Source organism: Oenanthe melanoleuca, chromosome 4, assembly GCF_029582105.1.
Source record: "Oenanthe melanoleuca isolate GR-GAL-2019-014 chromosome 4, OMel1.0, whole genome shotgun sequence".
Taxonomy (NCBI): domain Eukaryota; kingdom Metazoa; phylum Chordata; class Aves; order Passeriformes; family Muscicapidae; genus Oenanthe; species Oenanthe melanoleuca.
Genome location: NC_079337.1, coordinates 43,494,037 through 43,512,439, shown reverse-complemented (window position 1 = coordinate 43,512,439; position 18,403 = coordinate 43,494,037). Strand labels below are relative to the sequence as shown.

The 18,403-nt window shown below is 38.6% G+C and overlaps 2 protein-coding genes across 6 annotated transcripts in view; one reads left to right on the top strand and one right to left on the bottom strand.

Annotated features, from left to right (window-relative positions):
* CLOCK (clock circadian regulator) overlaps positions 1 to 13,251 on the bottom strand; it is a 69,329-nt gene extending 56,078 nt beyond the window's left edge. For 2 of the 5 annotated variants that reach the window (XM_056490162.1, XM_056490161.1), the window contains exons 1-2: positions 13,042 to 13,251; positions 3,241 to 3,339 (exon numbers count right to left, since the gene is read on the bottom strand). The gene's annotated coding sequence lies outside the window, so the exon portion shown is untranslated. Of the gene's footprint in view, positions 1 to 3,240; positions 3,340 to 11,629; positions 11,645 to 13,041 lie in introns of those variants that run through there. The other 3 variants (XM_056490158.1, XM_056490159.1, XM_056490160.1) reach the window with 3 other exon arrangements.
* SRD5A3 (steroid 5 alpha-reductase 3) overlaps positions 1 to 18,403 on the top strand; it is a 390,804-nt gene that overhangs the window by 76,255 nt on the left and 296,146 nt on the right. The gene's annotated exons all lie outside the window — the stretch shown is intronic.

Below are 18,403 nucleotides of genomic sequence, written 5' to 3'. Positions count from 1 at the left end.
GCAGAACTCACAGACTAGTTTTCTGAAAAAGGAATGTAGTTCCAACACACTGAGCCAAGCAAGTGGTAAGGGGAGACAACAGTGAGATTTTTTCCAAAGTAGTTTTACTCATCCAAATCACAATTGTAATGCATACATCGGAGTTATACCCTACCTTTTCAAATCAGACTAATCAACAGAGATGTCATGTCACAAACAGAATACTTGATGGTACTGAAAGACTTAAAAAAAAAATCCTGTAAGCCTTGTTTATAATGCCTCACAATTGAGAAACAAAATCATGATAAAAGACCATCTACTGGCTTCCACAAAAGAAATAATTTCCTCTGTGCCAGAATTCAGCAGAAGACATAAATCTAGATATCCCTATTCCTAGGCTTCATTTCTCTTTTCTTTACTTATTTACTTCATCTTTTATGACCTGTTTTCTCACTTCAAATATTTTACTTCTTGTTTCTACCTTATTTCTTTCAGCCTTTCATTAATTTATTTATTGATTTCCTTCTATTACCTGTGCTATTAAAAACAGTAAGGGAAAATATTCTTGCATTTCTGAACTTTCAGAGGTGTTAGTACTGTTTTTTTCCCTGGAAATTCAGATAGTATAGTCTGAGACAGGTTTTTAAGCACTATTACTGTGATTAAACTTGCCCTAAATCAAACAAAATTTAAAAGGGGTAAAGATGATCAAAGATGGGTTTACTGCAATGACTCAAATCAATCTCTAAATCCCTAACCAACTGTGGGAATTGAGAAAAATCAGATTAATCACACAGGACATATCAGTCTACTGTAAAACTGAAATTAGCTTGGTTAAAAACATCATCTCAGAGAACAGCCACAGGAACAAAGAAATACTAAGGGAAGCTAATCAAGCAATTTATGGAATGCAAGAACTTCATTAAAGAAACACAAGATATTTGGTATATACACAGCATTTTACCTTAGATGTAAACCCAAGAACATATTGCTTAATCTCTGCTCTTTTTTTTCTAGGCTATGTAATTTATATAACAATTTAATCCTCTAGATTTTAGGTTATATGCCAAGTTTCTTCTAGAACTGTAAATTACAAATAGGATTTTTTAATTTTATTTTTTTTACATCCAATTAATTTGTAAGTTGCTTAAAACAACCAAACTATTCAGATTCACCTAGTTTCACTGACGTTCAGTATACAATATCCAAATAAACTTCCAGAAGATTTTGCAAATGAAAGAATGGGATTCTCTCTACATTTGCAAAATTTAGATAAAAACAAAAAAAAAAAAACAAAAAAAAAAAAAACAAAAAAAAATCAGATCTCTTTAGAGCAATTCCTAAAGAAAAATTGTCTTTTAAGAAAAATAACATTATACAAATTTTCACATGTACATAATTTGAAAATTTTAAGTATACTGCCTTTTCATTTCAGAAGAAGTATGGTCTTCATGTTCTAAAAATGTTACTTGAAAAGCAACATCAAAGATGCACAATACACAGAGGTTTTTAGGAGGCTCAAAAAGAAATATTTCATAACTTTTAATGACACACAGTCTGCAGAGTCCAAAAAGATCAATTTTATTACGATCTCTTGTGAACATTACAGTACCAATAAAGAAAAAAAGCAAAGAACAGAGAAAAATTGAAAGAAAAATGGAAAGAAAAATTCTTCTAAAGTAGAATTTGAAGGATCAAATCAACAGTAGATAGGTGATAAAGCTAAGGAAAAGCACAAAGAGTACAGAAGAAAATCTTCTTACTCAGTGCTTGTACCTGACACTACAATGGAGTCGAGGAGATTAGACCTGTTTACTTCTCATAGTCCAGCTAGAACATGCTCAGTAGCTCTGTCTGCTTATGACTAAAAGGATTTGGAAAATATCTACCTCATTTGATTTGGGCAGATGAAATGGATTTAGGAAATTCATTGAACTGGTACAAAACATATTTTCAGAAATCTATCATGCTGCCTAATGTAAGTGGGATAGCAGAGAAAAATACTGCATCTTAACAATTTGTTTCTCCTAAAACTTTGAGTGCTTGCTCCAGCATATGCAGGTGCTTTATTTTTCCAGTGCAAGATTTTCATTGCATTCTGCATCAAGAAAACAGTATGTTCCTCCCTCTCAACTCATTCTCAGACACAGGGTGATGTGTGGTCAAATTTTAGGTGGAGGAGACATATAACAGAGATTTACGTCTTAGTAAATTATAAGCAATCAAAACCAGGGCTCTGGAATAGAAAGTGTCAAGCATCATTAACTACAAGCACTGCTACCTGTAATTCCATTCATGACCAAACCTCATGCATGACCAAGCATCTCCAATACATTATAGGCCACTAGGAATACAGGAAGGCTTTCTGCCAGCAAGACAAATAATCCCATTTCAGCAAGATTGGCACAATGCCTGGTCTACATAAATAGATCAATTTCTTGGGCTTTTTCTGACCCAGTATAAAAGTGTATGTTTTGACCCAGTCAAAAAAAAAAAAAAAAAAAACAAAACAAGAAAACATCTGAACAATAACACCTACTTAGAAAGATAAAACATAAAAACACATACATGAAGTCTATAGAGGGCCATGGACATGATCCTCATGAGACATTGAATCAAAATCCCTTTGTTGCTCAAAAGATGAACCATAAATAAACTACCCTGATGTTTTGTGCTTCTCTCTGAGTGATGTACAAAGCAATCAGCAAACCTACTGCAAGATACAACACAGACAAATCTTGCAAAGATGAAAACCTGCACCTCCTGGTGCATCCTCAGCTGGACAGTACACAGTGTCCAATCAAGGAAGCAGGGAGAAGCAACCCTTTCATAAATAAGGTGACACATCACACAAAAAAAACCCAAATAAACAAACAGAAAGCCACTCAGAATAGCAGTAAGCGTGGCAGTACACTCATTCACTGCAACACACCCCTGGGAGAGGTATTAGTTTAGTCTCCAGAAACCACAGGGCCACATTAGCACGCTGCATTGCTCAGGACAGTGCCCTTCATAAGGTCTGGGCTTTTTCTTCCTTCTAGCTTCCAAGGCAGCTCAGGTACAATTCAGTTGTTTCATTCCATGCTCCAGTGTACAGGATAAATGTTAATAAAAACCCTATTTGAAGTTTATTCTTGCCCACACACACCATTAATTTGAATCTCAAATTGAAGTGGAATGTCTATCTTGCCTGAGGTTGAAAAAGAGATGGTTCTGTTTAAAGCATTACTGTTCTTATAGCAATAAAATCTACATACTTACTTAAGTTACCTAGAAATACATTGTGCCTTGTAGAGTGGGTGGGTAGCATTAGTAGTCCAAACGTGATGTCATCTGAGTTAAAGTCTTTGGCACAGTCTTCTGGAAAACAACAAAAAAACCCACTGTTTAATGAAAAATAATCTGTTTGAAAAAACTTTGGGGATGAGCTCTTGATTACTTCTGTTTTCTCTCCTGCCATTTCATTCATTTTATATGCATCCTTAAATTGTACACAATTTCACTTTCCAGTTTTTCTATTCAACAGAATAATGTAAATACTCATGAAGAACTTCAGCATTGCACATCACCTTTTATGTAGCTCTGGCACTGTCTAAAATCCAAACCTGAGAGCCAAATGCAATAGCCCCACGGTAACATGAAATTTACAGATGCAACGTCTACAGAACATTAATATTACAATTATTGCATTACAATTGGTTTTGATTGTATTATGACCTTGCAGAACATCAGTAATACACTAAATTTATATATAAAACACAAAAGAAAATGCATCAATAAAATCTTAACTGTGTACACTATGGTTCAAACAGGACACATGAACTACCTCAGAATACAACTTGGAACTCTCAGAGAACATGGTATGCAACAGCACAAGACTCCCCTCTCTAATCAAACTCCCTTCACTAACAAAAAATCAGTTTCAGTAAGATGTGATGAACAAAAGCTAACTATACAACAGAGATATCTATACACAAATACTCTACTAATTCAATGAAGAAATAGCTCTTCACCTGCTACAGATCATAAATACTGTATTCCTACATATCATCTAACTTATGATAACACTGCTGGAAAAATCTACTTCTAGTTACCCACTGCTGATATTTTCTATTCAGCACTCCCATGTGGCAAAGCATATCCTTTAAGGCACACATAAATCTATTCCCTTCCATTGTATGCAAGGACAGGCGGATTTCCTTTGACATAAAATAACCAAAACAAAGTAACTTCTAAACCCCCGTTCTTTACCACCTTGTCCCTCAGTACATATAACATAGAAAGAAGCAGCTGTCAGCCTGGGGAAGAAGAATGCCCATGTCTGAGGAAGATCTACTGCCAAGTATAATGGGGTAAGAAATGCAGACTGTTATCACCTACATACCTATTTTCCTAAGTGGTCAAATGAAATATTCTAGTTTTAGAAATCAATAAATTGAATCAAATATCACTATGTAGGTAAGAAATGGCAAACTATATTCTACAGGGCAGGAAGTTTAGGTGCATTTTCTTAAAAATCTATGCCAGCTTATGAAAGATTATTTTTCACTTCTTATGTTGGCAACAAAGTTTAATGTAACTCAATCTAAATCAACCATAAATCTAATTGTCTCTATAAAGGAAGTACAAATTTAACTAAAATAATTTGGAAAAGCAATTTCAGATATTTTAGGGAAAAAAGTTTGTGGTCCTTTTGACTTAGATAGTATGGTAGGTAGTATGTCAATCACCATTGACGTTAAAAACTTCTACAGTCCCACTCTCAATCGTACTGAAGTCCTCCAGCTTGTAGAAAAATTGTGTGTAATACAAGGTGGCAACAGAGCAACAGGAATGCCTGAGATGAAATTTTCAGGCACCACTGCCTGTTGCTTTGCCACTCCCTTTAAAAGCAAATTCAAGAAACAGCTAAATTTCTTAAAAAATTAAAAAAATATATCTTAGTACTAGAATTTGTGTCCTAACCAAACTGAACAAAACAGCATATTCTCAAATCCTTTTCCTGTCTCTATTTTTTCCTTCAGAAGAGCTAAACCCATCAACATAATTTTTAAGTTCCTATAGATAATTTTCCTGTTCTATTTCATAAAACCTTCTAGCTATTCTTCCTCTTGATTCAGACTACTTTTCTGATTTCATTATGCTTTCCAGATCCTGTAAAATATTTTGCTTCTTTTCCTTCAAATCTGTATATTATTTGGACTTGCTTTATGCTGACTTTTGCTTCTATATTGTCATATTACTTGTTGCTGATCTATCTATCATGTTCTTAGAAATGAGAACTTGCTTAATTCACTCACTATGACACGCTTATTAATATGAATCCTTGTCCCCCTTTCTGAGGTCACTGTCATCATTTTCTATGTCAGTGAAATTCAGATCACAAGCTTCTCAAGGCTGAAACTCTATCTTATTATCTATGAAACATCATGAAAAGCTCTAGGGCAGCACAAATGTTTAGCTAAAGCTTCTGAGCTGGAAAAAAAGACTATATATAAAAATGAAGTAGAACATTTTAACAACAAAAACACCTCCAGAAAAAAATATTACATGTAAAATTGCTGAGATGTTAAGAGAACTATCAGTGGAACTACCATACTAGCTCTGAACTGTAGTTCTCAAACACACAACTGCTAGTAGTAGCTTGATTACACATAATGGATGTTGCTGCTGTGGATGGTAAGAAAACTTAATTAAATCACATTGCTACATTCAAACTGACAGAAAAGCGTGTGTGTGTATGAGAGAGAATCTGCATTCCTATTCTGACAGTTCTTGGAAGCTGTGATTCATGCTGCTAGTTTCTTTTCTACTCACAGTAGAGGAAAATCCTGTTTTCTTTAGAGTATTTGTTGTTATTATGAAAACTACTTTAAAATAAGCACAAGTCAGAAACACCTATTTTGCAGTCTGCTATGATATTTTAAAAATGAAATATTTTAATACTTGAAATCAATAAATTAAAACTTGTAAAGATTATGGTGGTTACTGAAGGTTTGATAAGCATATTTCATATTATACAACAGAGAATTCTCTAGAAACAAAAGCAGCACAAGCTAATAAAAGTTTTATTCACTTTTACCATTACTAAGTTTTTCAGTTTTTATAAACCAACCAGCAGGATACCCTACATTTCTCTACTGAGACTTGATAAAAATCTTCAAGTTGAATATAATGAGGTAGATTTCAGTCTGAGGTTGATTATGATAATTAGGTAGTGCAAATACATGCCAGACAGAAAAAAAGGCAAGAAATGCAATTCCAGACATAAATTCAGCTCCTGCTTTTCAACAAGTAACTCCATGTTACAAGACAAGGAGTGGGCTTACTGGAGATCTTATTTGGGAAATACTGTCTTTTGTTCTTACGTTTACAGAAAAATATTGTTTTTATTATTATTTTGCTATAATGTCACACTGTGATATCGTTGGTCCCCGCCCTTTCCAAAACAGCCCAATATACTCCCTGTCTCCTCAAGTCCTGATGACACATACAACTCCTGTTCTCCTATCCAACACAGACCCAGTGCATGCAGAAAAAAACAGGTCAGTACCAAAATCCCATTGCATTATCTCTCTCTCAAGAGAGGGCAGTGACACATTTCTCTCTATACAGCTTGCCAATTTTTCCAAAACCTGTGGTAACATTACAGTCTGTGATTTCCATCCCTCCTACAAACACAGCTACAACTGATCAACAATTTCAAAAGCTACTGGTGAATATGTAAGGAAAGAATGAGAGAAAACAAGGAAAAAGCATAAATCACATTTTCTTAGGAAATCAGTCTTATAAAAAGGCAACTCCCTACAGCTTTTAATCGAGGAACATTTCCTAGTTGTTTACTGAGCCAAGGAAGTAAGCAGATTTTGACAAAATATTTTTTATCTTTCTACAACTTCACATGAAGGTTTCAAATTAAGCTTTGGGGGATCTAAGGTCTGGGAAAGTTACCATATGAAACCAGACAGGTTTTTTTCTCCTAATGTATCTTGAGGCTTTTGGATGACTGGGGAAAATCCACAAGCATCTAACTATTCTCTAGCAAGAGTAATCTGAAAAAAATTACATACCTTCTACTCTCTGTATCCACAACCATCTTCTGAAAAGCAACCTCTAAACTCTTGGAACATTGCTCTGCCAGGGTCCACGTCAGTAATAGCCAAAACTCAAGAGGTAGTCACTGACATTACATTTAAGATGTAATGAAATAGCCACCAAACACTTCAAATGCTCTTAAATGCCAGAAACTATTATTAACTAATTCATTGAAAACTTAAACATAAAAATGGTGACTTATGTTTTATGTATAACAGCAGCAAGATTCTCAGAATTTGAAGTATTAAATTACCTGTATTAAGGTGTTTTGAAGTATCTTTTTTATTAGGCAGCTTAGTATCTAATATTCTCATTAAGATCATAATTTAAGATGTAAAAATATGTATTTCCTCAGTGTTTCTAATGTACATTAGGAAACTCCCACATTAATCTCCCACAAGAGCCACTTCTTACAGGCCAGCCTGGCTCCTCTATGTTCACAAATATTTGCCCCAGTGAAGAAAGTGCTGAAACTTTCAGGAGATCTACCAGTTCAGCAGAAAATGAATGACATGCTTATGGGATCTGGGATCACTCTTCTGCAAGCAATGGAGATACACTCTCAAACTTGTGGTGCTGTAAGCTAAACTCTTGCAGATGAAGTTGCTAGCAATACTACTCCCCACTATAAAGCACTTAAAATTCTGACATCATGCTGGCTGATCAGCCCATTCCCAGGTATTCATCCTTTTCTAAGTGTCCCACAGCAAGACCACTACTATGCAACATGGTTAGTAAGTTCTGCAGCCTCTCTGGCTGTGATAGACAGCAGAACCCCAAAGTAGCAGTCTTCACTAAAACAGGGCACAAAAAGGGGATTCCATACAAAAGGAACTACAATTCTTAAGTACCAAAGTCAGGGAGAGTTGCATCATTCAGCAGGACTTTTTCAAAAGTTAATAGAGATGAAAACTATGTAAGTAACCAGTGAACACAGTATTTTGCCTTCACCTGCTTCTGAAGCCTAGGACACAGGTAAAGCTAGTACTCACAATCCTGGTCACTGTCCTTACCATACACACAGCTAAACTTTTCCCATCAAAGCAGGAGTAATATATACTTTTAACATGCCAACAGGGGAAAAAAAAATGTGCTCACATTTTGTCCAGCAGCAAAGGGTTACAGCACAGTAACCTGGAACACAGGACCTGGAAAGCTAATCTCTAGTCTGCCAAACAGGGTTCAAACCATAATCTCTCAGCAGGCTCTCGATCTCACTGGGAAGACGCATCAACTCACAACTTTTCATTTCAGTGGCAATTTTCAGAATACAGAATCAAAACTAAAAAGTAAAGCTTTACTGGACAGAGCAGCACCAGAAGTATGCATGCCTCACTAAGGAGAAGGGCAGCAAACAAGAGACATAAGTCACGGATTCCAGTTCCTAATGGCATTCAAAATTTTAAACAGAACATAGGCCAGAATATATATATATATATATATATATATATATATATAATCTCCTTTTCCTCTAAGAAAACAACTGGGCTAGTATGTGTAGCCCAATCAGACTTTAATCATCTTGTCTGCAAGGAAAAGTGAGGTTCTAGGCTTTGGAGTTTTGTTGGTTTGTTGTTTAATTTGGGCATTTCTTTCTTTAAAGGAAACATGAATAAAACCTCTTCCTCCTCACTCCTTTGTGCTTCTGAACAAAAGGGAGAGTCACCACAGGCTTTTGGTCCAAGTCCAATTCCATAGGTGTGCCTAAGGTGTGGTTTGAACATGCCTTTGAACAAGTGAAGGCCTAATTTACAGATTGCCTAATTTATGAATAGTAAACAGATTTAGATGCCAAGATGCTTGGTTGTGATAAGATTCTGGAAGACGTGAATGAGAACAAAACTTCAGTGTTCAACTTTGGAAAACTTTACTAGTGAAAACCTAGAAACCTCTAACAAGGATATAAATTTTATTTGGGGCTGGACACACAAAATCCATCTAAATCAATTTTGACTTCTCCACATTATTTTACGGGATCTGGCCATATACCAAAATAACATACATCAAAAACTATCTCAGAGGTACCTGCAAATATCCTTTTTAGAGGAATTCTAGAAGGACCTCTGTAGAATAATTATGTCACATATTTATTTTAAAAATCCACTTTAATTGGGTCTGTCTTACTCCAGTTAAGTGTTTTCTTCTGTTTTAACAAAAGGATAATAGCCTAATATCATTTATCTTGTGGTACCAGGCTGTCATTAGTGGTAAAACGACATCAGCTTCAAAACTGAAGCCTTCTCATATACTCTGAGATTATCAAACACAGTTTTAAGAACAAAGCATTGAAGTAGCCACATTTATGCCTAATTTGGCACTTTTTATCATGAATATGAGGAATGCCTATATTATCTATTAAGCTTCAAAAGAACCATACTCTAAATAAGTCGTTATCAGTCTTGAATCTCATATATATATCTAATTTTTAAGGATCTATATTTAATAAAATATTTATTCTATTAATGATATTTTCATAATAGACTCAGAACATCAGTACAGGGTAAGGAAAATTACTCACTGATTTTAATGACAAAATGTAACAGTTGGAAAGAGTCCAAAGTGTGCAGCTCTAAACTGCTAAAAGAATCTGTGAAGCCTTGTTATTTCCACATAATATTAACTATATGACAACCACAGAGGACCAAAACATTTTATGTATATGATTATATATTCTAAAAGTGGCTATAATAAAGAATTCATAACATACACAAAAGGTATGGTAAGAAAACACTAAGACTATAAATTTAAACACTCAGGAGTGAGGTATGCCAAAATTAAAGTGGCTTTTACATGACAAAGGAATTTTGTGGCAGCAGCAGGGATAGAGAATGTAATCCTTCAGGGCAGCTGCATTAACCCTGAGTCTCTTTTCCGTGATTTTGCATTTCACATCTTTAATAAGCCCTACAACAAACGAACAGCATAATGTCTGTCAGAGTTTCAAATTATTACAGATTCCCATTGAGTTAACAAAATAACCAACTATACTAGTAAGTTCCTTTCCCCAGGTGCACCACCCACAGAAGTGGTGGCCCATTATTCATTGCAGTGGTACATATCCATTTATCCTTCCTAATGGATATAGCCAAATTTGCTTGCACCAGTTACAAAGAGACACTGAGACCTTTCACTTCAGAATCTGGTCAGGAACTGAAGGTGTGCTTCCAACACGTCTTTTTATTCTAAAAGACCACTAAATCCAAAATAACAATAATTCAGGATTAGCTTAAGATGAGAGAAACATTTGAATGGCTTAGCCATTCTGTAGTCTCACACTTTTTTTCTCCTCTAAAGTTCCTGTAAAACACCTACTTTTCTCCCAACAGCCAGGTGACTCTCCTGATCTTATGCCACCCCTTCAGTGGTGAACCAGTTCATTAACACTGAAAGGTTAAAAATACTTTGCAAACTAAAATAAACAGAAAGAATGGCAGGAACAATCACTACTGAATTTACCTACTAGTATCACCAAATTCTCAGAGACTGTTCTACATCTGTTTTCTCATTTGACCTTCACAGTTTGCAGTGTTCATAGGGAAGCTAGTGCTTTTAAAAGGCTGAAACACTAAAACGAACTTTTCTTTACTTCAGAGATCTACCAAAGTCTTTGCCTCAAGAAAAACAAACTCATTACAATGTGATGAAAAGACACCTTTCAGATGTAATTCCACTTCCTCTATATTGTATTTTGTATTAAAAACTGTAATAGGATACTAATTTTTTATCCTAAGAGGAGAGCTATCCATAGTCTTCATCTACAAAACTAAGCTGAGGCACTGACAACTTGTTGCAGGAAATTTAAAATACAGGTGGAGAAGAAAAGCAAAAGCTCAAAGCTCTTAAAAGCAGCAATTTCTTTTGCAAGACCAATCCAACCCACGAAGATTCATGACTTCTGTGAAATTCTATACTAAGAAGCTAATTAACCAGCACTACAAATTAAATTTAAGGTAATTACCACTCAGTTTTTAAACTGCTTAGTACAAAGAGAGTAAAGTTACCTACAGCAGAGATTTTGGGGTCCTTAGAAGAGCAGTAGTAATGAAAACACTCTGCTTTGCTCACATTCTTTTATTTTGCCGATATGTGTTAAACTTTTCCATGTAAGAACATGAAGCGGAAGAAATAAAAACCAAGACATGGCTGAATGGCACCTTACACTATTAAATATCAACCCGGAAGTTTGGAGGTTTTTTCCCTGTTTGAATTGTTTGTTAAGAAGCAGTAACCCTTGCCTTACCAACAAAATTCTCAGACAAAGTTGCCATATGCTACAAAAAGAACCTAAATCAAATACATTATGTCTGGTAATCTGAAAGCAGTGTCTGTAATGAATTTGAGGAATTAATAAGTGGATACATAGGAAAACTAATACTTTAATTTAAAAAAAATTAAAAAGCAGAGTTACTTTCAAATAGAATCCCTCTATTACAACAATCAAATGCTCTCCAACTTCAAGCAACAGGCCGAAACCCCACAGACATTTATAAACAAAGTCAATATTATTTCTGTAAAACTGAACATTGTGAAACAACTGCAACTATTCATACTGAACTTTGCCAGGACTACCACAGTCGAGGTGTATTTCTCAAGTACTTCTTTCACTAGGGTATTTGCTTAAACAATCCTCTTGCCTCCTGACACACCTGTTAGCCAGAAAAATTATATAGGTTAAATATAACCACATTAAAAAGAAAAAACAAAAACACAAAACCAAGGTAGTTAATTTTAACCTGGATCATTTCCTCAAGCTACGGGACACAATTCCACAAACCATTGTGCTGGTACAACTGGAACAAGGAAGAGGCAGGCCAGGTCAAGTCAATACTGCCACCAAAAGCACTGCTTGTCAACCAGTCATTTAAGAAAAAATAAGTACTTTAAGGATTTAGACTCTACATGCAGTTTCATATTCCAGTCAAAGCCATATCTGATTTTCCCTGTGCCTCTTGGTAGGTTAACTGTTACCAACAACGGCCTTATAAAAATCGCACTGCAAATATGTTTGACTACTCCACAAGCACTCCTCCTCATAAAAAAAAATAAAAATCCAAATTATATCGAAGCCTAAAGTAGCTGGAATTTGAAAGCGAAACCAACCAGAAATCCTGAACCACCTTAACCCAAACACAAAATTGAAGTATCACGATTTCCAGTCCCTCGCTGGTCGTATTTAACACACCGACTTTAAGGCCGCAATAACTCGAAAAAGGACAGGGGACTACTGAGAATCCCTCAGGTTTTACGAGAGTGAACACGCTACATTTATCGCAATAAAGTTGTGGGAACCAGAAGAAAAAAGAGGGGGGGGGAAAAAAAAAAAAAGCCCACGAGGCGCATACGCAAGCCCGCAGCTGCAGCCCACCCGCGGCAGGGAGAGCGCGGAGCCCGAGGCCCCGCAGAGCTGTCCCGCCGCGGGGAGGGCCCGGGGCCGAGCGGGCACCGACCGCCGCCCGCCCGCCGTGTAAACACCGCGCTCCGCAGCGCCGCCGCGGAAACCTCCCCCGCGCCCGGGGCGGCGGGGCCGGCGGCGCACCCGGCACCCGCGGGACGAGCCGCCCTCGGAGCGGCGGCGGAGGGGCCCCGGGGAGGTGCCGCCCGCAGCTCCGCTCGGCCCGGCGCGGCCCGGCCCGGGGGATGCCGGGGAGTCCCGCACCGCCCTGCCCGGTCGGCGGGCGCGGGGCCAGGCGGGCAGCGCTCCCGACGCGCCCGGGAGTTGTGACAGGAGCAAAGTGGGTCACCGGGCCTAGTGGGTGCCCCGCGAGCGCCCCCCGCCCCCGGCCGCGGCCGTGCCCGCCCAAGGGCAGCCGCTGCACTCCCGCCCCCCGCTCCGCGGCGGGAGACACGCCGGCGCTGTCAAACTTCTGCCGCTGCCCCTCCGTGCCGTGCCCCCGCCTTCCCCTCGCCACCGCACACCGGGGCCCGGCGGGTCCGCCCGCGCCGCCCCGCGCCGCGCTCGCCGCTCACCTGGCCCCGCGCTGCCGCTGCCCGCCCGCGTTGCCCCGGGAGCGTCGCTCCCCGCGCGCGGCACCGCGCCCGCCGCCCGCCGGCACTGCCCGGCTGAACCTCGTCCTGCTGCTGCTCCTCCGGCGGCGGCACGGCAGCACCCGGGCCCGGGAGTCCCCCCGCCAGCACCGCGCCTGCGCCGCCGAGCCCCCACCGCCGCCGGCCGCCGCGGCGCCTCGCGCCACCGCGCGTGCGCCGGCGCGCACTGCAACCCGCGGCACCCCGGGGCCGCCGCCGCCGCCGCGCGTGCGCGGGAACGGCGCACCGGGGAGGTGATCCCCGCTCTGCGCGAGCGCCCCGCCACGCGCGCGCAGGGCGGCCGGAGAGGGGCGCGCGCGCTGCGCAGGCGCGGTGGGCGCGCGCCTCCCTGACCTCGCCTCACCTCGCCTCACCTCACCCCGCGGCCGAGGAAATGGCGGCGGCGCCGAGCCGCAGGGCCGCCGGGCCGGACAGCCAGGGCGCCGCTGAACGGAGGCGCTTACCCCCCGCACGGTGAACCCGGCACAGAACGCGGTCACATGCGCATTCTCAAAGCGGAAAAAGCGACATCCCGGGTCCTCTCCGGGAAATGCGTCCCGAGATATTTAGGGGGTCAATAAACCCGTCCCTTTCTTCTTTCCTGTGCGTACACCGGTGAAATTCCCAGAGCGGCAGAGACCAGTCGTGTTTGCCTCAACCCTTTTGTGGGTACGAGGCTTTTAATACATTTCCATAAATAGTCGGCCACCATTTAAACATTAACCTGTTACACATGCAGCAAAACACTGCAGTGAACCGTCTTCTGTAAAATAAAAACGCTTATGAGTAATATTGTATAAGTAATCCAAATTTTTTTTTCTCAGTTAAAAGGATTTTGTTTTTCAGTTGTTACATGAGTAGCAATGTATCTAAAGGTATCTATAAAAGCTTAAATCGTGGTTGTGTCTAGAACAAAGTAAAGACTGCAAGTTGTCATGGATTTCCTTTCTAGGTCACTTTTCAGGTAGTTCAGTTTTTCCCATTTCATTCACGATTGTGACCAAAGTCTTGTGCAACGACTTCTTTGCATAAGGGACGGGAGCTTCTTTACCAGTAATGCTCCCAAAGAGCTAACCATGAGTTTTTCCACTGGAAGAATTCTGGAAATCATTAGTAAATACACTTATTTTGTTTACTGATTCATAATACTCTAATTCTAGCTTTCAGTTGAGAAAAATGTGACATAAGGAAAAGAAGTAATATTATCACTTACACAAAGGATAACACTGTTACGATGAAATGTGTTAGAGATAATAGGGTACAGCAGGAATGGAACATCCAGGAGAAAATGTGGGAATATTTTCAACAAAAATGCATAATTATCAGGGCTAGAATATGGCAAAGAAACCAGGAGGCTACAAATAACATCAGGCTGTTTCTATGGAATTTGCCAGAAGATCTCTAGTAACCAGTGATCATTCTTCAGAAGATGTAGGGACGCTGCTCCATCTCTTCACACCTTGCATGAATGGGAACATAACACCTACTTACTGCAAGTTATTCTTTGGCCAGGTCAAAACAGGTAACACAACTGTGGAGATGATACACATTTGCATTTTCTGCCAAAGCAGTGGCCTAATCAAGGTCGTTTTTTTAATGCTACTTCTCTTAAACAATGCCTAATTAGGAGCAGCAGATCTTTTGTGAATTGGTGAATGATGGGGCTGCATTGGAACAGAAATGCAGAAATTTGCAGTGCACTTCCCTTAACTATAGCCATGTTTCCTAGAGAAATGCCTTTGCCATCCTGCATGATGTATTTCAGAGCTGCAGAACGACCACCTGCTTAGCGTGTTCTTTTTTGATCCAGTCTGGCCTGCTCAAAAGAGGATCTGTTTGAGGAACTGGTTTTGAAATTAGTTTCACCTTACTCCAAAATACTAAAGTAAGTGGATGTTGATTTGAAAGCTTGTGACCATCCACATAATCCTTGCAAAGCAAAGTTGTCTAACATTCCTGGAGCCTTTTCTTCCAAAGAGTGTAACTGACTCAGCACCAGAAACACCTGTTTTTAACCTGCAGATTATCTTGGATTTCGCTGCTGCTTTGTCACATCTGATGGCTTTAATTACAGCCGTGTGGTCGCTTGGCTTGGACAAAGGCAGGGTCATCAGCAAAGGGAGCTTTGGCTCTTCTCCTGTCCCTGGCAGCAGCCGCAGCAGTGGGAGGGGAGGAAGGCTCGCTGCTGGGAGGAAGCAATGCTACTTTTATAGCAGCCAGCTTTGATACTTGAAGGGACTGCGCAATCGTATCTAAAGTCCCCGATGACCTATTTACATATAAAACTACTAGCTTGCGTTCTAGTTCGAAGTGGCAGATAATGGCAGATAAGCCGTTGTCTCTGAAATGCATCTACTAGTTATCTCTTTGAATCTGCAAAATAATACTGGTATCTGCCAGTAGGTATCTGCCAATAGGCTTACCAAAGGAGTAGAAAACCATATTTTAACTAACTCATGTCAGAACACATGATCCTAATTAAAATTTTTTCAAGCAATACATGTTTTTATCACATCACTGGTTTTTGTCCAACTTCTGCTGTAGTAACAAGTAATAATTTATTCTGATACTGCAGTAAATTCTCACAAGAGAAAAGGGAATTGACTCTTTATAAAGACGAAGATACATATCAACAACAAAAATTAGAGCCAGCCCAGCTTTATCTCAGTAAAATATCTAACCGTGAAATTGCAAAATACCCGTGCTTAGGCAATATTCTTACTACAGAATTACATCAATTCTATCCAAATTCTTTGCTTTTTTTCACATCTTTTTGTCCCTTCCCTTTTCAACATGTAAGTGGTCTTTAGATCTAATAATTACAAACAACATAAATTTCCATAATGTGAATTATTTAGAAATATATCTAGTACCTTCTGCTTTCAGATATATTCCCCCATGTTTAGCTATTCCAATGAACCTGCCCTGTATTTCACCAGTTTATATATACACCCAATATTGTGGGTAAACACCTGTCCTGGTAATTCTGAATGCAGCAGTTTACAATGGCTTTGAGAAACTTGCCTTCTGGAAACTTTCAGGCCAGCAGGTTGAGGTGTTCATTAACCAGTAAACACATTGGGATACTAGAAAGGAATAAGGAAATATAATGACACTTCTGGTGTAAAACATCTGTAAAATAACTGAAGTTAAAACATTTGAAGAGTACATGTACCTTTTTCTATAGTCTGCTTCTACTTTAATTTGTTAAGAGAATTGCAGGACAAATTTTATTTAGCTTCTTCCAAAAACATTGGGATTTAAAGAGCTGTTAAAGTAAAATACATAGGCACAGTCTGTAAAATATGTTAGTAAAGCTACCAGACACTTCAAGCACTGTGCCCCAGTTCTATTCCTCACAAAGTTTTTAAAACTGATTTTGTCCATCGTAGAGTTTAAATGAGATTTTTGAAGCTGCAACATACATTTTACTTTAATTTATTTTAACTAGATTTCAGTTTAACATTTAAATACTTCTCCGTTCCTTAAGTAACATCAGGGAAACCTTTGTATACTTTTATCACAGCTTGCCATGTTCATAGTTACTATTTAAAATATAATCACTATATAAGCCCCAAAATCCAACCAACCAAGCAAGCAATGAAGAAAACAGATGCAAAAAACACCAAAAGCAACAAGATTTTTCTTGTTCCTCTCCAGCCCAATAACCTTTGAGCAGTTAGGATCTTTTGTATCTGACAGAAGTTGAATCAGCTGGTGTGGCCTGTGCACCTTGGAGGTCACAGCAGGTGAGCCAGTTTTGTTAATAGGGATGAGAGACACTGGGGATACTCATACTCCTTCCTAAGGGATTACAAGTTTCCTCAGGGGTTCTTATTTATGCAATGGTAAATTGCAGAATTGATTCTCCATTATACAAATCAAACGAAAATCAGGGAATGCTGTTATTTTCTTTCTTCAGATCTTGAAATTTAAATTACTGTAATTCTAACAATTTCATTTGGTTGTCCTATTCCTTTGCTCCTAGAAAAAAAATACTTGTTTCCTGACAATTGAGAAGAAACTGCCTCCCAAAAAAACTTTAAAAGAAGGAAAAGAGAAAACTGGTCTGAATCTAAAAAATGATTCAGCATTCTGTACTAATTCTCAATGGTTTTCAAAAACATCTAATAGAGTTGCTAACATACACAGAACAAAAAATGGGAGTCCTCTGACATTTCTGCTGCATCCTGTCACAACTTCTGCTATCATCAGATAATTTACAGGGCAATCAATAAAATAAAAGTCCCCCAGCTTTCCTCAGCTTGCATACCTGAGGGTTTTCCTGATAGGCTTTTGATTTGTTCAAGTCAAGGGGAAAATAGAGGTATAATAAACCTGTTAGACCACTCCCTCTGAGAAAAGGAACTGCAAACACGGCACCACTTTCTTAGTGAAATTCAGATCTCAGTAAAGTTACATACATGGTGATAAGCATGCACAGAAAAATAAATCTTCCATGTATTTGAACAAAAGTGAACGATTAACTCTCAGAAAGTGAATTAACAAATCGAGTAGATCAGATACTCTATGATGCTATTGCTTCCAAAAAAATTGCTATTTCATTAGTTTCCTTTATTTAATTTTTTTAAATTGCCATTTCAATTATTTGTATTGAAGTATTCTACATCTTAGGCAAGAATGTAATTTCCTTGACCAATAAAGATTAATTGTAACCCAAACATCCTCTGGAACATTTGTAAACTTCTTTTGCATAGTGCTTTCCACAACTTTCTCTTAGCTTCACATACTTTTTCTTCCTCTGAAGACATTTCCATTTCTGCAAATGTTGCTGCCTAATTAGAAAGTGAAAATAATAAGCATCTTTGGAATATTTAACATGCATTTTAAAATAATATCTAGTGCATCTCAATTACTTAAATAATTTGAGTAAGTCTTGACCATGCAGTCTCAAAATTTTAGAGCTAGAAAGACTTCTATGTAAATATTTATTCAATAATATAACATTAAGATAAGTTTTCTTAATTTATTAGTATCAGATTTGGGAAACTTGAGAAACAAACAGATTGTATAAGCATTTCTCATTTGAGATGAAGCAAGAGACATTAGAGCAGGTGTATTTGTGTGATTCTGCATATGAAATTAGTTTAAGGAGGAATTCAGTACTTATACTAATATTTACCAGACAGTTTTAAAATAATTCATGAAAACTGAAATGTAAAATCAGTAGATGGCAGTCTTCATCTATAAAAATACTTGCAAGGTAGAAAAGGAAAATGCTTTACTGAAACTTGTTGAACTAAAAGCAGCTATTAATTACAGTACCTGAGAGGTACTGTGGAAT